This window comes from Leucoraja erinacea, chromosome 3 (assembly GCF_028641065.1).
Source record: "Leucoraja erinacea ecotype New England chromosome 3, Leri_hhj_1, whole genome shotgun sequence".
NCBI lineage: Eukaryota > Metazoa > Chordata > Chondrichthyes > Rajiformes > Rajidae > Leucoraja > Leucoraja erinaceus.
Genome location: NC_073379.1, coordinates 106201764 through 106226155, shown reverse-complemented (window position 1 = coordinate 106226155; position 24392 = coordinate 106201764).

Below are 24392 nucleotides of genomic sequence, written 5' to 3'. Positions count from 1 at the left end.
ACACTCGATCCAGCTTGTGGTTTCATCGCTGACAGTCGATCCAGCTCGCGGTTTGTCAGGCGAGTGCCCCCAAGGTTGAAGGTCGAAGACAGTTGCTGAAAAGTCACGTAAGTGGGACAGGCCCTTTACAGTGCTTACAACGCCGGAGACACAGGTTTGACCCCGATTCCGGATGCTGTCTGTACCGGGTTTGAATGTGACTGCATGGGTTTTCTTTGAGATCTTCAGTTCCTCCCAGGCTCCAAGACGTACAGGTTTATAGATTAATTGGCTTGGTATAAATGTAAAATTTGTCCCCAGTGTGTGTAGAATAGTGTTAATGTGTGGGGATCGGTGTGGATTGATACGGTCATAAGGTCATAAGGAATAGGAGTAGAATTAGGCCATTCAGCCCATTAATCTACTCTGCCATTGAATCATGGCTGATCTATCTCTCCTTCCTAACCCCATTCTCCAGCCTTCTCCCCATAAACTCTGACACCTGTACTAATCAAGAATCTATCTATCTCTGCCTTAATAATATCCACCGACGGCCTCCACAGCCTTATGTGGCAAAGAATTCCACAGATTCACCACCCTCTGACTAAAGACTCAGTGAGCTGAAGGGATTGTTTTCACGCTGTATCTCAAAACTAAAAGCTAAACGGTGCCCAGCCCAGCAGTCTCGCTGGTGTTGGAGCTAGGAGTGATAATGAACAGTGAATGAAGAATATGCAGTTGAAACAAACCTGGATGCTTCATGGATTCAGTACAGTCAGAATTCATGCAATAAAAACAATTCCAGCAGAAGAAGTAACTCATTGCCAAAATGTATCTTTTAGCTGCTCAATCAACATTAGATTATAGATAGATAGATAGCCTTTTATTGTCATTCAGACCGAAGTCTGAACGAAATTGCAGCAGTCATACATATAATACAATACAATAAAACAACAATAAACACATATTAACATCCACCACAGTGAGTCCACCCAGCATCTCCTCACTGTGATGGAGGCAAAAAGATTAGATTAGATTAGATTATTTTAATGACCACACAGTCAAGCTGGTGGAATTCAGGTTCAGTATAGGATGTTACACAATAAGCTGATTCCCGTCAAACATAACATGAAACACAACAACATACAGTATACAGTACATGCACGAGGTGGCTATGTGATGTTGTCATAGGGTGTGCAGAATTCGAATTGCATGTGGATAGAAACTGTTTTTAAATCGTGATGTTTTGGCGGGCAGTGAGCTGTAGCGCCTCCCTGACGGCAGCAGGTGGAAGATGTGGTGAGCTGGGTGGGAGGGATCAGAAATGATTTTCTTCACCCTTGACACGGACCGTTTGAGATTGAGTGATTCTATTGATGGGAGGGGGGTGCTGATGATTTTGGATGCTTTGTTGACAATGCGCTGTAGTTTATTACGGGAGTGAGTGTCTAAACTGCTGTACCAGACTGTTATAGATGAAGTGAGCATGCTTTGGATGATGGCTGTGTAAAAACGGATTAGGAGATGTTTCCTCACTCTGAACTTCTTGAGCTGGCGGAGAAAGAAAAGTCTTTGGTTGGCTTTTTTATAGATGTGATCTGAATTGATTTTCCATTTGAGGTTATTGCTTATATGAGTGCCAAGAAATTTGAATGAGTCAGTGGTGGATATGGGTTCGCCTGAGATGAGTAGGGGGGTCTTGGGTTGTGCCTTACGTCTGAGATCAATGATAAGTTTGTGTGTTTTTGATGCGTTGAGTAGGAGGTTATTATCTGTGCACCAAGTGACTGCTTTGTGTGTTTGAGTTCAATGTGTCATCTGCCCAGCTTTCTTCCCTCCTATAAGTACGGTTCTGAGGGTGCTAGAACCCAGATGGCCACTCTTTGGTTGTAGCCTGGCCAAATGTGCATTGAAGGTCTGTTCTGGATGGGCTGAATCCATTAAGTCATAGTTAAGTGTAAATGTCTAAAAGTTGCAGCAATAACTATTGGAAAGGTGGAAGCTTGTTTAGGAAATGTAACAGAACAGGCATTGTGTGAAGGGAGGTGTGTGATCAAAACATAAAAGTTATTAGCATCTATGAATCATACAAAATGATGCAAAATGTAGGGTAGAAACGTTTCAATTTTCCATATAAATGCCAGAGGCAAAGATGAACAATTTCAAAAGGTTATGCTACACGTTCCTAAGAAATATATCCAAATATATAATGAATCTACAACTATTTGCAGGTATATTTTCAGGTATATATATATATATCAAAGCTACATTTTAACAGTATAATGATGGTCCTGAGGCTGGTTTTAAAATGCATTTGAGCAATTGGTTTGATCTGATTGAAGTAAATGAAAGACCTGCTCAGGTACGGGTTTCTTGAAGAACACCTGACCAGACACACAAAGAGCAAATTTCACAAGTTCATAAATTCTGTGAGCAGAATTAGACCATTAGGCCCATCAAGCCTAATCTGCCATTCAATCATGGCTGATCTATCTTTCCCTCTCAGCCTCATTCTCCTGCCTTTCCCCCTAATCTGTGAAACCCTTACTAATCAAGAATCTATTTAAAAATATCCATTGATTTGGCCTCCACAACATTCTGTGGTAATTAATTCCACAGATTCACCACCCACTGACTAAAAAAAATCCTCCTCATTTTCATGCTTAAAGGTGTGAACTTTTATTCTGAGGCTATGGCCTCTGGCCCTAGACTCTCCCACTAGTGGAAACATCCTTTCCACATTCACCCTATCCAGGCTTTTCTCTTTCCAATTCTCCTGCCTTCTCCCCATAACCCCCGATACCCTTAATAATCAAGACATATGAATAATTATTGAAGAAATTCAAGGGCATGGGAAAGTAACGCTTTTGTTGGCCATGACCAACTGTGATTGATTCCTCAACATGGCTCTCTTCCCTTCTTGATATATGCCGATGATTCACTGCTGAGAGGTAATCATAGCAAAGCTCACAAAAGGTGTGCCTACAAGTGTGTCAGATCTTGGGAACTTACCCAAGTCAATGAAATGTGCTTCAGTATTCAATTTTGACCAGGCATCACATCTATGATTGGATTTGTTCGGTCTTGATAGGAGCAAATATGGGTATAAGAATGGAATCAAACTGAATATCTCCCCAGTGTGTCTCAAAAAAACTCAGTGGAAAATGTATCACAGATGTAATATGATATTAGCTCTAATGCTTTTGAAACTCTGGCTCCTGCAGAGTCCATCAGGGACTGAAAAACTGTACTGAAACAGTCCTGAACTATTTTTCATAAACTTCTCCCCTACCGAAGCTCACACTAATTTCTTGCCCTCTGGTGACAAAGGGTTAAAAGCCAAGCGAGAATTTTGTTTTAGCTTTTGTGCTCCAGGGGTTCAAATTCTCTGCCGTGAATTGAGAATAAATTAAACAACCACGCAGTTTCTTCATCTGTTTGGTTTGAGCTAAATTTAAAAGTTGGTTGATGTTTTTTTTGAAAAAGGTATACAAGAAAACGCACAAAGAAATTCAAGGCTGCCAATATCCTTAGCAAAAACGAGTTTATTGACTCTAAACCGAATGGTCTGTTTAGATGTGCAAGTAGGCAGCACACTTCTTTTCCAAGGACTCGCCTCTGTAAAATTTAATAGCACTTCACTTATGCTACTGCATGGACCTTACGCTTGGTAAGAACTCCGTCATTCGTGCATTCTGCCAAGTGCATCTCGGGTCACAAAATGCATCTGGAAGCAGGGGAGAGTGGCTGAGGATCAGAAGGTTTACCATCAAGGCAAGATTGGTAGGCAGAGCATGACGAGTATTCAAAGGTGCAAGAGGAATGATGGAGGTGCGAACTTAGTGCTGGATGGAGGTGGATCAATAGGCATAGAGTCATAGAGTGATACAGTGTGTCTTGCCCTCACTGGCCATCATATCCCAACTACACTAGTCCCACCTGCTTGCATTTGGTCCATATCCCTCTAAACCTGCCCTATCCATGTAACTGTCTAATTGGTTCTTAAACATTGCGATAGTCCCTGCCTCAACTACCTCCTTTGGCAGCTCGTTCCATACACCCAGCACCCTTTGTGTGAAAAAAATGCCCCTCAAATCCCTATTAAATATTTTCCCCTTCCTTCACTTTAAACCTATGTCCTCTGGTCCTCGATTCACCTACTCTGGGCAAGAGACTGTGTGCATCTCTAGTCAGTGGCTGGTGTGTTGCCAGACTGACTGTCATGGAGAGGGTTGGAAGATATGTAGTTATGTTGGGGGAGGGATTGGGGATGAGATCCAACGAGAATTCCAAGTTGAGGATTGCAATTAGATGGGTAGGCTTTAGAAAGATGTGGGAAATTGTATTTCAAAGGAGATCTACCAAAAGTGAGTTCCCAGCATTGGATTCTTCAGATAATGCAAAGGATAGACTTGTGCAGCTAGTGCAAGAATGACTGAGGCCAACTCCAGGCCACAGTCTTGTGAATAAACTTTCTGGAAGTGAAATCATGTATTTGTTATAAATGCTTCTGAACATGTCTGGCCCTCTACATGTTAGTATCTCAGACAGACAGACTAATGAGAAAAAATAGCAGACTTCTCCAACTTTGAATAAGTCACTGAATTTTCGATTAAAATTGCATCATGCAGTGTACCAACATGTGGTTTCTGGTTAGTGTTTCATTCATTCAATGTTATCTATTAAGTGTCTTTATTTAGTGAAATAGAGAACATAACACAACACTGTCACTCCCAGTTTCGATTTTAGTTTATTTCTCAACATTAATTTTAAGTTTCTACTGGAAAATAAATTAACTTATTCATATACTTGTAACAATGCAATTTATTTCCATTTGCATTCTGACACAAAACAAAAGAAAAGGTGCACTTTAAAAACCTAATGGGATTTTTAATTTAAATAAGCAAGCTGAGCAATGATTCTATAGCATAAGGGAAGAATGACTTTTTGGCTGCTTGAAATGACCATGCAACATCACTGCATAGACAGGTTAGGACAATTCTCTCCCCAGGGAACAAGGAGAGATTTCAATGTAATATTTTCCAATTGATGTTTTCCATGCAATCTCAGATTTATAGAGACTGCAGAAGTCCTTATTTTAATTGATCTTTCCACACCCCCAGAGTAATCCTAGCTATGGCCAGTCATGGCCAGTTGATATCTTCATTGACCTGATAGAGACCAACTCCATTTAATTAGTTGTTCAAGTCTCTCGGTCACGTTGCAACCATGTTATACTTTTCACTGCAATGTAAGTTTAGAGTGAATGTTGCAAAAAAAGATATACAAACTGATCCTGCACTCTGCATTATATAACTGGCCACAATTTTAAGTCCTGGTCAATGGTGTTTGTGGATTAATTTTGATATTCCCAGCAGGGAATTGACAATGATACAGATAGGTTCTGCGCCTGGTTGCCTTATCATTTATTAATAATTATAAAATGTATAAAATGCACATGACAATTCTGTCTACATATACCACCCCCACACAGAGCATCGGCATGAAATTAATGTATCAGTGCACAGAATGTCTTAGCATCTGGTAAACGGCCAACACATTTTGTATTGTACAGGAAGGGCAGGAAGTACATATCCCGTCACATAAAAATATGATTTGAAGATAGACACAAAAGTCTGGAGTAACAGAGCGGGACATGCAGCATCTCAGGAGAGATAGAATGGGTGATAGAAACATAGAAAATAGGTGCAGGAGTAGGCCATTCGGCCCTTCGAGCCTGCACCGCCATTCAATGTGATCATGGCTGATCATCCAACTCAGTATCCTGTACCTGCCTTCTCTCCATATCCCCTGATCCCTTTAGCCACAAAGGCCACATCTATCTCTCTCTTAAATATGGCCAATGAACTGGCCTCAACTTCCTTCAGTGGCAGATAATTCGACAGATTCACCACTCTCTGTGTGAAAAATGATTTTTCTCATCTCAGTCCTAAAAGACTTTCCACTTATCCTTAAACTGTGACCCCTTGTTCTGGACTTCCCCAACATCGGGAACAATCTTCCTGCATCTAGCCTGTCCAACCCCGTAAGAATTTTGTAAGTTTCAGTAAGATCCCCCCTCTATCTTCTAAATTCTAGCGAGTACAAACCAAGTCTATCCAGTCTTTCTTCATATGAAAGTCCTGCCATCCCATGAATCAGTCTGGTGAACCTTCTCTGTACTCACTCTATGGCAAGAATGTCTTTCCTCAGATTAGGAGACCAAAACTGTACACAATACTCCAGGTGTGGACTCACCAAGGCCCTGTACAACTGCAGTAGAACCTCCTTGCTCCTATACTCAAATCCTTTTGCTACGAATGCGAACATGCATGATTTTTCGGATCGAGACCCTTCTTCAGACTGGTTAGGGATAAGGGAAACGAGAGATATGGATGGTGATGTGGAGAGATAAAGAACAATGAATGAAAGATATGCAAAAAAAGAATGATGATAAAGGAAACAGGCCATTGTAAGCTGTTTGTTGGGTGAAAATGAGAAGTTAGTGCGACTTGGGTGGGCGAGGGATAGAGAGAGAGAGGGAATGGCGGGGCTACTGGAAGTGAGAAAAATCAATATTCATACCACTGGGTTGTAAGCTGCCCAAGCGAAATATGAGATGCTGTTCCTCCAATTGGCATGAAATTAATGTATCGGTTCACAGACCATCTTGGCATCTGGTAAAGGGCAGAGTACACGGCCAACACATTTCCTGTTCCTCCAATTTGTGTTTAGCCTCACTCTGACAATGGAGAAGACCGAGGACGGAAAACTCTGCGTTGAAAACTGATCATTAGGAAGTGATCATTAGTTCAAAGAAATCCATTACTAAATGTGGTAGGAAAGCATTGTGGGAGGAATGTGAGAAGGTGGGGGGGGGCTGAAGGAAGGGAGAAAATTAAAAATCCAATATTTTCAAAATCCACGCTTGGCGTCTGCAAACAACTGATTCCGCACCTTTCAGTCAACTTTTCCCTAATGCATTTTGATCATTAGCCCTACGCTTGGATATTACAATAAGAATTGGGGCCAAATGTACAGATATAATAAAGTATATTGTACGGGGTCTAATCCAATGCTTGCAACACTTACAGTATGTTTTATTTTGAAAATAAATGTGCAGTGGATTCATAATACTCATGGGAGGAAACAGCATTCAGTTCTGCTCGACAAGCTGAAACTGTTGGATGCTACAAAAAGCCTGAAAATATCTCCGTCTCAGTACCCAAATAATAGATACCCGTTGTACAATGTCAGGCTGAAGATATTCCAAATGATCCTGTTGTTGTGCTACTTTGCATTATCTACCAAACTTATTTTTTAAATATCCACTGCATTAACAGTGTTGTTTAGATACTAATTAACTTCCTTACTAAGAAATCATAATTAGGATCAGAAGCTGTATTTGCGAGGGGAAGGGTCTCATTCTATTGGTAATGAACATCATGCAGGGGAAATAGATACAAAAAAGCAGCAGTAACTCAGCGGGTCATTTCATCGTCCAGGGAAATTGTATTTGTTCCTAGAAGCCCTTTTCTTTAAGTGGGAGTAGGGTGGGACAATAGGGAGGTGTTCGGGTGAGAGGGGAACTGTAGGCTGGCTACTGGAATGGGAAGATTGAAAATTAGCTGTACTTCTACAACATCCTCAAGTGGCCAAAGGGAATGAAACATCAAGTTCATTTCTGATACCAACTTTGGGACATACATAAATAGACATTAGATGCCTTTCTTCAGATGTAGTCAGCAGCCATTTGAGATGGATCCCATTGCTATTTATGAGTCAATTCACAAATAAGTGTTCAATGAACTAAAACTATTGAGAAGTCAACTGACCATGTTAAGCCATTCATTCCTTAATGACAAAGTGCATTTGGTCATTTGGACACATGAGCATAACACCAGCTGATACTATAACAACATTTAAAAGATATTTGGACAAGAATGTGGGTAGGAAAGATTTAGAGGCTTGTGGACCAAATCCCGGCAGGTGGGACTTGTGAAGCTAGAGCATCTTGGCCAGCAGGGGAAAGTTGGGCTAAAGGGTTTGTTTTCGTGCTGTATGAATCTATGACCAAATGGTTACAAAGACCCTTCACTGTAAATGGTTCATTGGATCAATACCACAAGTACTGGCATGATCTCTTGCCCCATCAGGTCACAAAGGCCGATACACCACCAGGCTTGATACCCCCTCCAAACCTGTAACACTTCTATCTATGAGGACAAGGGCAGCAGCCAAACCCACCACCTGTGAGTTCCTCTGATTTGAGTCATAGATTGCCAATCCTCCGTGGGCACTGGGTCTATTTCCGATATTTGCCCAATTACCTTAATCAGGATTGCAACAGTTGAAAAATGTAGATCTTCACCTCTTTCCCAAGGGGGTTATACGCTGGCAATAATGTATGGCATTGTCAGCAATGCCGTTGCTCCATGGAATGAATAAAATAGCTATTAGTAATGATCATGTAGATTTGGACTTCAAATTGCAAGCACGTGAATGGTGTTCCATGAAGGCCTACTCAGATTCAGATTCAGATTCAATTTTAATTGTCATTGTCAGTGTACAGTACAGAGGCAACGAAATGCATTTAGCATCTCCCTTGAAGAGCGACATAGCAAATGATTTGAATAAATAATAATAAGTGTCCGGGGAGGGGGGGGTGGTGATTGGCAGTCACCGAGGTACGTTGTTGAGTAGAGTGACAGCCGCCGGAAAGAAGCTGTTCCTCGACCTGCTGGTTCAGCAACGGAGAGACCTGTAGCGCCTCCCAGATGGTAGGAGGGTAAACAGTCCATGGTTGGAGTGAGAGCAGTCCTTGGCGATGCTGAGCGCCCTCCGCAGACAGCGCTTGCTTTGGACAGACTCAATGGAGGGGAGCGAGGAACCGGTGATGCGTTGGGCAATTTTCACCACCCTCTGCAATGCCTTCCGGTCGGAGACAGAGCAGTTGCCATACCATACTGTGATGCAGTTGGTAAGGATGCTCTCGATGGTGCAGTGGTAGAAGTTCACCAGGATCTGAGGAGACAGATGGACCTTCTTCAGTCTCCTCAGGAAGAAGAGACGCTGATGAGCCTTCTTGATCAGAGTAGAGGTATTGTGGGTCCAAGAGAGGTCATCGGAGATGTTGACTCCCAGGAACCTGAAGCTAGAAACACGTTCCACCTCCGTCCCGTTAATGTGGATGGGGGTGTGCTTGCCGCCTCTGGACTTCCTGAAGTCTACAATGAGCTCCTTGGTCTTCTTGGAGTTAAGGGCCAGGTTGTTGTCAGCACACCATGCTGCTAAGTGCTGGACCTCCTCCCTGTAGGCCAGCTCATCGTTGTTGCTGATGAGGCCAATCACCGTTGTATCATCTGCATACTTGATGATGGTGTTAGTACCATGTACAGGTGTGCAGTCATAGGCGAAGAGGGAGTAGAGGAGGGGGCTCAGCACACAGCCCTGTGGAACGCCGGTGTTCAGGGTGAGGGTTGAAGAGGTGTGCTTGTCTAACCTCACAGACTGGGGTCTGTTGGTTAGAAAGTCCAGTATCCAGTTGCAGAGGGAGGGGTCGATGCCCAGGTTACCGAGTTTGGTGATCAGTTTTGATCTCTGCCACTTTATCCAGTTTCCAGTAATGCATGATTTAAATGCACACAGCTTTTTGTGCATAGGAGATGCAATTCCGCCATTTCTCCTAGCATGAACTGGTAACAGCACAATCTACTGAATTCCTCTTAATGGGGAGATGAAAAGTGAATCAACCAACATGGGCAACACAGGAAATGGAACAAAAACACCAACTTTCATAAACACTGATCTCAAAGTCACTTTGGAACAGATGGCCAAGTCAACATTTTACCAAATCACCAGGGGCAGAGATGAAATGGCAGCAGGTAGCCATAGCGAGCGTGGTCATGCCCACATTGACAAGATGTCTAAGGTCCTCAAGCATATGGCAAGATGAATGAAAACACCAATAAAACCCATCACCCATCCCATGACGTTTGCTACGTCATTCAAACACTCCAACGCACATATTTGATTCCTAAAACATAATGTTAAGTTCTCAGTCCTTGAATAACATTGGTATCCGAGCTTGCCCACGTGATATGGTCTTCAAAACCTTTGTTGGTTGTCCTTATACTACCTCAACCTTTAGTCAAACACCAAACACCCTTAACAAACCCTTGGAACATTCTGTGCCTTTCCAGATTTTAATATGAACCAATGATTAGAATACTTTACAATAATCTGCCCAGCACCAGCGTTAAGCAGTCAGAATTACTATTACTCAGTCTTTCCGTTCTATCCATATCAGTTCTGCTTGCCTAAATGCCTTGTAAGCATCAAATGTAAAGCGTGTGCAATAGATAGCAATTATTTCCTTTGTATTAATTGTGCTGCCTTTGCTGTTATTTTTACTTCTAAATCCCAAAATAGCTTCTAAGAATCAATTAACTTAATTAAGCTATTTCAAGCACCATGCACACTGACTGTTCTATCATACGCAGGGCGTCAGCACTTTGCAGTCTCCTCGGTGCCAGCATTAACATAAGATTCGTGGGCGGAATTGAATCAGTTAATGGAAACTTTCAGCGTCATTGTGTGATGGGAGGAGAAAATAAAATTCCCACAAGAAGCATATTGAAATATACAAGTTATGTTCCAGTTGAAGGATATAAATGAGAGTTTGGTACCATTCCGGTTTTCAAAGCAGATGCTAGGGTTTTGTATTTTAGGTCACATTTTTGGAATGATTCAGACTGCAAAAGCTCCCACACCTTATGAAATATGACGTGGGAACAAAATCCAAATCTTCACTATTTTCGGTAGTGCCATGGCCTTTTGTTAAAGTAAGCAAATCAAAGAATGATGTGGTGCAAGTCAGGATTAAGTACTGAAACAGGGTTGCCTGTGATGCCCAAAGCCAGCAACTAATGTGGAAATGCAAGCTCAGAACCAGCCAGAGTGATTCCACAAAATAAATATATCTAGCAGTAAAACGTTTCCACTGCTATTCTCTTCCTAAATGGCTCCCCTGTGTTACATCTCCATCTTTCCTCTAAGATGTTCCTTATAAAGCATCCTACATACACCCTCCTAAAATCTTGATTTAACCATTTTAGCTCCTCTTCCCATTCCCATATTGACCTTTCTGCCCTGGGCCTCCACCATTGCCACACACAAACTTGAAGAACAAAACTTCATGTTCTACTTGGGTACCTTACAACCCAATGGTATGAATGGTGAATCCTCCAATTTTAAGGAACTACATAAGTCGGTGTAGGTCGACCTAAAGTAGGTCGATGGGGGCGTCCGCAGCCCGGGATCCCTCGTGGGGGACGCGGGAGAAGAAGAAACTCCATCGAACGGCCCGCGGCCTACTTCTACCGTGGGCCCGGTGTGGACTTACCATCACCCCTGGAGAGGAGCTTCGACCGCCGGCCCTGCGGTCTGCGGTGCTTCTGGCTGCAGGGGACTTTAAATCTTCGACCGCCGGCCTGTGGCCTACACCAACCTAAAGCCACGGCCTCTGGTGGGGAAGAGCCGACTCTGGACAAACCTGGAGTTACCTTGTCTGCACATCTGGATGCCTGCAGCGGCAACTGCGGAGGGTTGAGGTCCCGACCACAGGGGAAAATGGAGGAGGACTGGCCAAATTTTGTGCCTTCCACCACAGTGATGAATGCTGTGGTGGATGTTTGTGTTAAATGTTTATTGTGTTTTTGTGTGTTCTTTATCATTGTACCGCTGCTGACATATTCATTTCACTTGCACTTTATGTGCAATGTGACGAATAAAACCGTATTGTATTGTAACCCTGTAACCTATTGCAACAAAGTGAAGTATTTTTGGAAGTTACATAGAAACATAGAAAATAGGTGCAGGAGTAGGCCATTCAGCCCTTCGAGTTAAGTCAGGGTAGGATGTACACAGTGAAGGCCAGGTCTCTGGGGACTGGTGTTGTACAGAGAGATCGAAGATTACATAGTTCCCAGAACGTAATGACAGGGGTAAACTTGGTGGTGAAAATGGAGTACAACATGTTTGCCTTATTCGGATGGGAAATTTAATACAAGATTTGAGATGTCCAGTTACAGTTTACAAGACTGTATAATTTAGAGATACAGCGTGGAAACAGGCCCTTCGGCCCACTGGGTCTGCTCCAAACAGCGATCCCCGCATATATTTACACTATCCTACACACACTATTGACATATTTTGCATTTACCAAGCCAATTTACCTACACACCTGTACGTCTTTGGAGTGTGGGAGGAAACTGATCTCAGAGAAAACCCATGCGGTCACGGGAGAACGTACAAACTCCATACAGACAACACCCGTCGTTGGGATCGAACCCGGGTCTACGGAGCTGCAAGCGCTGTAAGCAGCAACTCTACCACTGTGCCACCAAAGCACTTCCTCTGTCTGAGCCTTATTTCTTACTTTTACTCAGTGTGTGTGTGCAACTTTAGCAATGGATTCTCATGGCCACTACCCATACTAATCAGTTCCCCAATATAATAGTGGCTACTTAAAATATCATCCTGCATTGCTCATCCACTTCAAAGTCTATCTGCTTTGATTTTCTCCCATCGCATTTTGGCCTCCATTAGGATGTTATTTATCTGACATATTTTGACTTGCAACAACTCTGTAAGAGACCGCAAGAAATTGCAGAGTTGTGGATGTAACGCAGTCTATAATATTCTACTATTAACTGTACATATGTGCACCCCACTTTTAACGGAGGAGAAGCAAATGGAAAATAAACATATTCATAGACCCCACTATCAACCCCATGTCACATTTTGACTTGCAACAACTCTGCAAGAGACCGCAAGAAATTGCAGAGTTGTGGATGTAACCCAGTCTATCACATAGACCCCGCTATCAATCAACCCCAGCTGCACTACCCTCCGCCCCGGGAAAGCAACCAACATAATCAAGGACCATTTTCAATCCCTTCTATCAGGAAGGAAATACAAAAACCTGAAAGCGCATAGCACCAGATTTAGGAACAACGTTTATCAGATTATTATGATATTGTATCGGATATACAGCGGCATGGCGGCATGGAGTTGCTGCCTTACAGTGCTGGAGACCCGGGTTCGATCCTGACCACGGGTGCTGCCTGTACCTGTCTCCCTGGGCGCAGAGGGAGAACAAAGAGGGAAGAGACAGAGATTTTAAGATTTTGCCTTCCACCACAGTGAGTTCACCAAACACCTCCTCACTGCGGTGGAAGGCAAAATCTTAAAATCTCTGTCTCTTCCCTCCTTGTTCACCAAACACCGCCTCACTGTGGTGGATGTTAAATTTGTGTTGATTGTGTGTCTTTGTTATTTTTAGTATATGTATGACTGCAGGGTAACAAAATTTCGTTCAGACCAAAAGGTCTGAATGACAAAAATAAAATTCAATTCAATTCAATACGGTTTGTACGTTTTCCCTGTGAACCTGCGTCGGTTTACTCCAGGAGCTCTGGTTTATTCTCATACTACAAAAACATACAGGTATGTGGGTAAAATTGGCTTGGCACAAATGTAAATTGTTCCTCGTGTGTGTAGGATTGTGTTGGTCAGCGAGGACTCGGTGCGCCGATGGGCCTGTTTCCATGCTGTATCTCTAGATTAAACTAAACTAAACTATTGAACGAACCTCCCATAAGCTCAGAGGAAGATCTTCCACTTGACCCCACTGTGGACTCTATGCATGTTCCCTGCAACTGTACAATAATGCTGTACCACTCTATTCTACACACCGGTATCTTTCTCTTTGCACATCATGTCGTATTAATGTATGGCTTGATCGTACTCATGTACGGTATGGTTTAATTGCATAGCACACAAACATAGTTTTTCACTGGATTTCAGTACACGTGACAGAAATACACCATAAATAAACCAACACCAGCAACACTCATGCTGCCAGGACACACATTTAATGCTGGAACTCCCACCACTATTCCCACCACTAATTTGTGCATTGTATTTACACATCCTGTGCTGGCTGAAATGTATCTGAAATTTTAAAAGCCATTTCCATGGATGCAGCTATCTTATATGCTTTTTGATTTATCGTGTGTAAGAAGGAACTGCAGATGCAGGTTTAAACTGAAGATAGACACAAAAAGCTGGAGTAACTCAGCGGGAGAGAAGGAATGGGTGACGTTTCGGGTTGAGCCCCTTCCGTCCCTCTAGTGATGCTGCCTGTCCTGCAGAGTTACTCCAGCTTTTTGTGTCTATTTTTGATATATCATATCTAGTAAATTAGACTGGACATGCTCATCAAATGGTTCTTGGACACACCTACCTGGTACAGCCCAATCCAAAATATACTTCACTTTCATTGCTGCAACTATTTCTTTGGGAGCAATTATACTGTTTGCAATACTACTATTGGACCTGAAGGTACACAAAAATGCTGGAGAAACTCAGCGGGTGCAGCAGCAACTATGGAGCTCCATAGATGCTTCACTCCATAGATGCTGCTGCACCTTCGATTTTGTGTACCTTCGATTTTCCAGCATCTGCAGTTCCTTCTTAAATACTATTGGACCTGCATGCTTTGGAACGAAGAGGACATTATTAGAGTTAAAAATGGTTTGTCTTTGTCATTAGATATGAGCATAATTCTAAATTGCTAGGAGGAACTCTATTTCAGTGAGATGCCATGAATAATATTTTACTAAGTACAGTCCTGCCCAGTCGTACCTGACTTTGTGTGGATTGGGCTCCTTTAGGCTCATCCTATGAAAGAGCACATTGTGGAGACATTTCCAGTTTAGCTTGGCCCACGGCACATAAAACCCTGGGAGAAAGATCACAAAGCTAAAATATGGTGCTGGAAAATAAATCAACAGTTTAACATTTAAACAAGATCGATAGAGGGAGATTTTAATTTCTTTAAAGATCTTGATTCAAGAGTTCTGGACTTTTGAATTAATTGGAAACATTTTTGCTAGCTTCTTTTTAAGAATGATTCGGACCATTCATCGACTGTGATTTTGCTGTGAGCTGCTAATGATGTGGGAAATTGCCATTTTTGGGAATACGCGCTGGTGCTACCTCTGAGAATGCCTCCGTGCCCTGCATTGAACTAAAAACAACTCACCAAGTCAAGGAAAAGTTCAGGGAGTGTGAGAATTGATTTAAAAATAAACACTGGACAATTCCAGTCCTGCTCCCTGGAGAAAGTATGACTGTAATGGCCTGGAACTGCAGTGACAATCTCATCAGAATGAGCGCACCCAATGCCAATTTCCAGCAACATGCAAGGAAAATAATGCAAACAGAGAACTGATTTCAAGAGTCATCCCCTAGACATTAGTTACGCTTTAATTTTTATGCTTGTTTTATGTAACCAGGCTCTATTAAAAAAACATATAAAAGGCCACAGTGCTGCCTTCGGCACCTGAAAGTGAAATCCAAGTTCTTAACAAAGGTCTCATCCACCTTTTAGAAACATAGAAACATAGAAATTAGGTGCAGGAGTAGGCCATTCGGCCCTTCGAGCCTGCACCGCCATTCAATATGATCATGGCTGATCATCCAACTCAGTATCCCGTACCTGCCTTCTCTCCATACCCTCTGATCCCCTTGGCCACAAGGGCCACATCTAACTCCCTCTTAAATATAGCCAATGAACTGGCCTCAACTACCCTCTGTGGCAGAGAGTTCCAGAGATTCACCACTCTCTGTGTGAAAAAAGTTCTTCTCATCTCAGTTTTAAAGGATTTCCCCCTAAAGCACACGGCATTGGGGGTTCAGTATTGATGTGGATAGAGAACTGGCTGGCAAACAGGAAGTAAAGAGTAGGAGTAAACGGGTCCTTTTCACACAGAGAGTGGTGAATCTCTGGAACTCTCTGCCACAGAGGGTAGTCGAGGCCAGTTCATTGGCTATATTTAAGAGGGAGTTAGATGTGGCCCTTGTGGCTAAGGGGATCAGAGGGTATGGAGAGTAGGCAGGTACGGGATACTGAGTTGGATGATCAGCCATGATCATATTGAATGGCGGTGCAGGCTCGAAGGGCCGAATGGCCTACTCCTGCACCTATTTTCTATGTTTCTATGTTTCTATGTTTTCACAATGGCAGGCAGTGACTAGTGGAGTACCGCAAGGCTCAGTACTGGGACCCCAGCTATTTACAATATATATTAATGATCTGGATGAGGGAATTGAAGGCAATATCTCCAAGTTTGCGGATGACACTAAGCTGGGGGGCAGTGTTAGGTGTGAGGAGGATGCTAGGAGACTGCAAGGTGACTTGGATAGGCTGGATGAGTGGGCAAATGTTTGGCAGATGCAGTATAATGTGGATAAATGTGAGGTTATCCATTTTGGTGGCAAAAACGGGAAAGCAGACTATTATCTAAATGGTGGCCGATTGGGAAAGGGGGAGATGCAGCGAGACCTGGGTGTCATGGTACACCAGTCATTGAAGGTAGGCATGCAGGTGCAGCAGGCAGTAAAGAAAGCGAATGGTATGTTGGCTTTCATAGCAAGAGGATTTGAGTATAGAAGCAGGGAGGTTCTACTGCAGTTGTACAGGGTCTTGGTGAGACCACACCTGGAGTATTGCGTGCAGTTTTGGTCTCCAAATCTGAGGAAGGACATTATTGCAATAGAGGGAGTGCAGAGAAGGTTCACCAGACTGATTCCTGGGATGTCAGGACTGTCTTATGAAGAAAGACTGGATAGACTTGGTTTATATTCTCTAGAATTTAGGAGATTGAGAGGGGATCTTATAGAAACAAAATTCTTGAGGGGTTGGACAGGCTAGATGCAGGAAGATTGTTCCCGATGTTGGGGAGGTCCAGGACAAGGGGTCACAGCTTAAGGATAAGGGGGAAAGCCTTTAAAACCGAGATGAGGAGAACTTTTTTCGCACAGAGAGTGGTGAATCTCTGGAACTCTCTGCCACAGAGGGTAGTTGAGGCCAGTTCATTGGCTATATTTAAGAGGGAGCTAGATGTGGCCCTTGTGGCCAAGGAGATCAGAGGGTATGGAGAGAAGGCAGGTACGGGATACTTGTTGGATGATCAGCCATGATCATATTGAATGGCGGTGCAGGCTCGAAGGGCCGAATGGCCTACTCCTGCACCTAATTTCTATGTTTTTATGTTTCTATCCTTAAGCTGTGACCCCTTGTCCTGGACTTCCCCAACATCGGGAGCAATCTTCCTGCATTTAGCCTGTCCAACCCCTTAAGAATTTTGTTTCTATAACATCCCCTCTCAGTCTCCTAAATTTTGGAGAGTATAAACCAAGTCTATCCAGTCTTTCTTCATAAGACAGTCCTGACATCCCAGGAATCAGTCTGGTGAACCTTCTCTGCACTCCCTCTATGGCAAGAATGTCCTTCCTCAGATTTGGAGACCAAAACTGTACACAATACTCCAGGTGTGGTCTCACCAAGACCCTGTACAACTGCAGTAGAACCTCCCTGCTCCTATACTCAAATCCTTTTGCAATGAAAGCTAACATACCATTCACTTTCTTCACTGCCTGCTGCACCTGCATGCCTACTTTCAATGACTGGTGTACCATGACACCCAGGTCTCGCTGCATCTCCCCTTTTCCTAGTCGGCCACCATTTAGATAATAGTCTGCTTTCCTGTTTTTGCCAACAAAATGGATAACCTCACACTTATCCACATTATACTGCATCTGCCAAACATTTGCCCACTCACCCAGCCTATCCAAGTCACCTTGCAGTCTCCTAGCATTCTCCTCACAGCTAACACTGCCCCCCAGCTTAGTGTCATCCGCAAACTTGGAGATATTGCCTACAATTCCCTCATCCAGATCATTAATATATATTGTAAATAGCTGGGGTCCTAGCACTGAGCCTTGCGGTACCCCACTGGTCACTGCCTGCCATTGTGAAAAGGACCCGTTTACTCCTACTCTTTGCTTCCTGTTTGCCAGTCAGTTCTCTATCCACATCAATACTGAACCCCCAATGCCATGTGCTTTAAGTTTGTATACTAATCTCTTATGTGGGACCTTGTCGAAAGCCTTCTGGAAGTCCAGATACACCACATCCACTGGTTCTCCCCTATCCACGCTACTAGTTACATCCTCGAAAAATTCTATAAGATTCGTCAGACATGATTTACGTTTCATAAATCCATGCTGACTTTGTCCAATGATTTCACCACTTTCCAAATGTGCTGCTATCCCATCTTTAATAACTGACTCTAGCAGTTTCCCCACTACCGATGTTAGACTAACTGGTCTGTAATTCCCCGTTTTCTCTCTCCCTCCCTTCTTAAAAAGTGGGGTTACGTTTGCTCCCCGCCAATCCTCAGGAACTACTCCAAAATCTAAAGAGTTTTGAAAGATTATTACTAATGCATCCACTATTTCTGGAGCTACTTCCTTAAGTACTCTGGGATGCAGCCTATCTGGCCCTGGGGATTTATCGGCCTTTAATCCATTCAATTTACCCAACACCACTTCCCGGCTAACCTGGATTTCACTCAATTCCTCCAACTCCTGTGACCCGCGGTCCCCTGCTATTTCCGGCAAATTATTTATGTCTTCCTTAGTGAAGACGGAACCAAAGTAGTTATTCAATTGGTCCGCCATATCCTTGTTCCCCATGATCAACTCACCCGTTTCTGACTGCAAGGGACCTACATTTGTTTTAACAAATGGATAGAGGGGAAATCCTTTAGGACTGAGATGAGAAAAACATTTTCCACACAGAGAGTGGTGAATCTCTGGAACTCTCTGCCACAGAAGGTAGATGAGTCCAGTTCATTGGCTATATTTAAGAGGGAGTTAGATGTGATCCTTGTGGCTAAAGGGATCAGGGGGTATGGAGAGAAGGCAGGTACAGGATACTGAGTTGGATGATCAGCCAAGTCGTCAAGTCAAGTCAAGTCAAGTTTATTTGTCACATACACATACGAGATGTGCAGTGAAATGAAAGTGGCAATGCTCGCGGACTTTTGTGCAAAAAGACAAACAATCAAACAACCAAACAAATTATAAACACAATCATAACACACATATTCTTTTACATAATAAATAATGGAAGGAAAAACGTTCAGTAGAGTTAGTCCCTGGTGAGATAGGCGTTTACAGTTCGAATGGCCTCTGGGAAGAAACTCCTTCTCAACCTCTCTGTTCTCACCGCATGGCAACGGAGGCGTTTGCCTGACCGTAGCGGCTGGAACAGTCCGTTGCAGGGGGGGAAGGGGTCTCTCATGGTATTCTTGGCTCTGGAGTTGCACCTGCTGATGTATAGTTCCTGCAGGGGGGCGAGTGAAGTTCCCATAGTGCGTTTGGCCGAATGCACTACTCTCTGCAGAGCCTTCTTGTCCTTGGCAGAGCAATTCCCAAACCAGATGGTAATGTTCCCGGACAAGATGCTTTCCACCGCCGCTGCGTAGAAGTACTGGAGGATCCTCGGAGACACTCTGAATTTCCTCAATTGCCTGAGGTGGTAAAGGCGCTGCCTTGCCTTAATCACGAGTGCTGAGGCGTGTGATTCCCATGTCATATCCTCGGAGATGTGGACTCCCAGATATTTAAAACAGTTCACCCTATCCACAGGATCCCCATTTATCCTCAATGGAGTGTACGTCCTCGGATGATGTGCCCTCCTAAAGTCCATGATCAGCTCCTTCGTTGAATGGCGTTGCAGGCTCGAAGGGCCGAATGGCCTACTCCTGCACCTATTTTTCTATGTTTCTATGTTTCTATTTGCCGCTCACATGCTCCATGCTGAATCATGGGGATCCCATACTCGAAATGTTGTTGCGTTGAGCCAGACGTAGAAGGAAAATAATGATCCTACGAGGATCACAAAATTTGAAAATATTTCTGCTGGCCTTTATTCAGAGGAATCCCACAATTTAGCACTTACATTGGCTAATCTTTTGTATAGAATGTTGAATGCGTGTTGGAAATTAATTACAAATGAGGTAATGTAACGTGAAAAATCATTTAGTTGAATGTATTGCTTCTCTTCCCAATACTATGATAGCAAATGATCTGAAGAATATGGAGCAAGACTCATCCCTCACATTTTTAAATATTAGACAAAGTAATGAGGTGTTTGCTGCAATGATACCCAATCATTGGACACCAGGAACAGCAATGGATTAGGCAGCTTTGTTGTAATCATAGGTTTACATGTGCAGTTTGGAGTGTGGGAGGAAACCAAAGATCTCAAAGAAAGCCCACGTGGCCACAGGGAGAAGGTAAAAACTCCACATCGACAGCACACCATATAACCATATAACAATTACAGCACGGAAACAGGCCATCTCGGTCCTACAAGTCCGTGCCGAACAACTTTTTTTTCCCCTTAGTCCCACCTGCCTGCACTTATACCATAACCCTCCATTCCCTTCTCATCCATATGCCTATCCAATTTATTTTTAAATGATACCAATGAACCTGCCTCCACCACTTCCATTGGAAGCTCATTCCACACCGCTACCACTCTCTGAGTAAAGAAGTTCCCCCTCATGTTACCCCTAAACTTCTGTCCCTTAATTCTCAAGTCATGTCCTCTTGTTTGAATCTTCCCTATTCTCAAAGGGCAAAGCTTGTCCACATCAACTCTGTCTATCCCTCTCATCATTTTAAAGACCTCTATCAAGTCCCCCCTTAACCTTCTGCGCTCCAGAGAATAAAGACCTAACTTATTCAACCTATCTCTGTAACTTAGTTGCTGAAACCCAGGCAACATTCTAGTAAATCTCCTCTGTACTCTCTCTATTTTGTTGACATCCTTCCTATAATTGGGCGACCAAAATTGTACACCATACTCCAGATTTGGTCTCACCAATGCCTTGTACAATTTTAACATTACATCACAGCTTCTATACTCATTGTTGGGATCAAACTCAGGTCTCTGGCGTAGTAAGTGCTGTAAAGGCAGCAACTCTGTTGCTGTGCTACCTTGCGAAGATTTAAGACATTTTCTTTATCAAAACTCAAATCTTGTAGAAACTATGAATGGCTTCACAGGCAGGCAGACAAAGAAAATTGGACAAAACAACACAGAAATCATTAATAAACACAATTTCACAAATGCAGTCAAACTATAGATTTGAAATGATACAATTCTCTATCATTAACATTTTGACTCCTTACCACATGTTCTGCTTCTTGTTAGAGAATATGAGCCTAATAATTTGCAACACTTATTTATTTTTACTGGGGTAAATGGGTGAATGAAGACGGACTGCAACTCATTTCACTTTATAAACAGCTGCAGCTGAGCACAATTTAAATTATAATCTCCAGGTATTAAAGAGGCCTGATTAATCTTTATTTTTGGCTATGGTTTCTAAAGCATTTCTAGTGGAGTTTTTTCTCATTTTTGTTTACTTGCTATCAATCATATTAGCTTACAGTACGGACAAGCAAGCAGTAATAAGGAAGAATCGTGAACCTTAACATGAACTATGATGAGAAGATGGCATTCCTGAAGTGATACCTCATGACAAAATGGGCCAAAATAGACCGTTCTTTGCAAACAGGTTTATATAAACATGTGCAGTATGTCAATGTAACTCAGTGGGACAGGCAGCATCTCTGGTAGAAGGAATAGGTGACGTTTCATGTCAAGACCCTTGTTTCTTGACCCAAAACGTCACCCATTCCTTCTATACAGGGATCCTGTCTGTCCTGCTGAGTTCCTACAGCATTTTGTGTATTTCTTCAGTGTAACTCAGCATCTGCATTCCTACACACTGCAGTATGTCCATAGTCTTTCCTGGTGTAAGGACAGAAACAAATCAATATGTAAACATTATTCAAATAGTCCCCAGAGTGTGATCAGGCATGGGTGTCTCTGTGAACTTGACTTCTGCTCCCACAAATCGAGATAGCAGTCCAAGGTGACATTTCTTTCAAGGTGACTAAATGTAGGGTCCATAAATATCAGATCATCATTAATAAATCAAAATTGAAATGTTCTTAACCCATTCAGTGTGTAGAATGTATCATCACATGTGTGTGTGTGTGTGTGTGTGTGTGTGTGTGTGTGTGTGTGTGTGTGTGTGTGTGTGTGTGTGTGTGTGTGTGTGTGTGTGTGTGTGTGTTCAATGTGTGTGTGTGTGTGTTTGTGTGTGTGTGTGTGTGTGTGTGTGTGTGTGTGTTAGTGTGTGTGTGTGTGTGTGTGTGTGTGTGTGTGTGTGTGTGTATGTGTGTGTGTGTGTGTGTGGGTGTGTGTGTGTGTGTGTGTGTGCGAGTGTGTAGTGTGTGTGTGTGTGTGTGTGTGTGTGTGTGTGTGTGTGTGTGTGTGTGTGTGTGTGTGTGTGTGTGTGTGTGTGTGTGTGTGTGTGTGTGTGTGTGTGTGTGTGTGTGTGTGTGTGTGTGTGTGTGTGTGTGTGTGTGTGTGTGTGTGTGTGTGTGTGTGGAGGAGTCTGAGGGGAGAAGTGCCGGCAGCAAGAGCGAGCGTTCGCGTGGACAGACGGTAGAAAAACAACATTGATATAGCGGAATAGGTGACATTTGGGGTCGAGACCCTTCTTCAGACTGACAGTCAAGGGTAAGGGAGACGGGAGGTATAGGCATATCTTCCATTCATTTGTCCTTAGTACCGTCTGTATCTCTTGTTCCTCTGTCCCCTGACTCAGTCTGAAGAAGGGTCTCGACCCGAAATGTCACCTATTCCGCTCTATCAACGTTGCTTTCGTCCGTCTGTCCGCTCGTCCGCTCACCCTTGGATTAAGTGGCGCTGGATAAAGCTGCGAATTCATGCACAGGATGGAAACTGGAAACTGAAAACTAGGGGAACGCCGTCCCCTTGTGTACCCCCCCCCCATTTCCATCACTGGGTGGGACTAGTATAGATTGGATGTGTTGGCCAGTTTGGCCAAGTTGAGCCGAAGGGCCTGTTTCCATGATGTAGGACTATGACTCTAGATTCTGCAATAACTCACATAGATTACTTAACCGTTTATTCCCTGCACATGTTTTCAATGTTCTCTCGACTCTGGATGAGTTCCTGTGGACTGGAGGGTAGTCCATGTAACTCCACTTTTTAAGAAAGGAGGGAGAGAGAAAACAGGGAATTATAGACGAGCTAGCATTACAGATGCTGGAGTCGACTATTAAAGATATTATAGCAGCACATTTGGAAAACAGTGATGGGATCGGTCAAAGTCAGCATGGATTTATGAAGGGGAAATCATGCTTGACCAATCTTTTGGATTTTTTTGAGGATATAACAAGTAGAATGGATAAGGGAGAGCCAGTGGATGTGGTGTATGTGGACTTTCAAAAAGCATTTGACAAAGTCCCACACAAGAGGTTAGTGTGCAAAATTAGAGCACATGGTATTGGGGATAGGGTATTGCCATGGATAGAGAACTGGTTGGCAGCCAGGAAGCAAAGAGTAGGAATTAACAGGTCCTTTACAGAATGGCAGGCAGTGACTAGTGGGGAGCCGCAAGGCTCGGTGCTGGGACCCCAGTTGTTTACAATATATATTGACGATTTAGACAAGAGAATTAAATATACCATCTCTAAGTTTGGGGATGACACAAAGCTGGGTGGCAGTGTGAGCTGCGAGGAAAATGCTATGAGGCTACAGGGTGACTTGGATAGCTTGGGCAAGTGAAAAAAAGCATGGCAGATGCAATATAATATGGATAAATGTGAGGTTATCCACTTTAGTGGCAAGAACAGGCAGGCAGATTATTATCTGAATGGTGTCAGATTAGGAGAAGTGGAGGTGCAACGAGACCAGGGTGTCCTTGTACATCAGTCACTGAAAGTAAGCATGCAGGTACAACAGGCAATGAAGAAAGCCAATTGTTGGCCTTCATTGCGAGAGGATTTGAGTTTAGGGGCAAGGAGGTTCTACTGCAGTTGTATAGGCCCCTGGTGAGACCACATCTGGAGTATTATGTGCAATTTTGGTCTGCTAATTTGAAGAAAGACATTATTGCTATTAAACTGTGGCCCCTGGTTCTGGACTCCCCCAACATCGGGACCATGTTTCCTGCCTATAACGTGTCCAAACCCTTAATAATCTTATACGTTTCAATAAGATTCCCTCTCATCCTTCTAAATTCCAGAGTATACAAGCCCAGCCGCCCCATTCTCTCAGCATATGACAGTCCCGCCATCCCGGAAATTAACCTGGTGAACCTACGATGCACTACAATTCATTGGCAACATTGGCAACACTCTTTTAATCCTTATCCACGTTGTTACTTGATGAATTGTGCTCTCCAAGAAGGGATCTCCAATGTAGCTAACATTTTCATCAGCACAGCAAGAGCCAAAGATTGAAGGATAAATTATTGGCACTGGTTTATTATAATAATAATAATAATAATAATAATAATAATAATAATAATAATAATAATAATAATAATAATAATAATAATAATTTCATTTTATTGTCATTGCACATAAGTGCAACGAGATTTGGCATG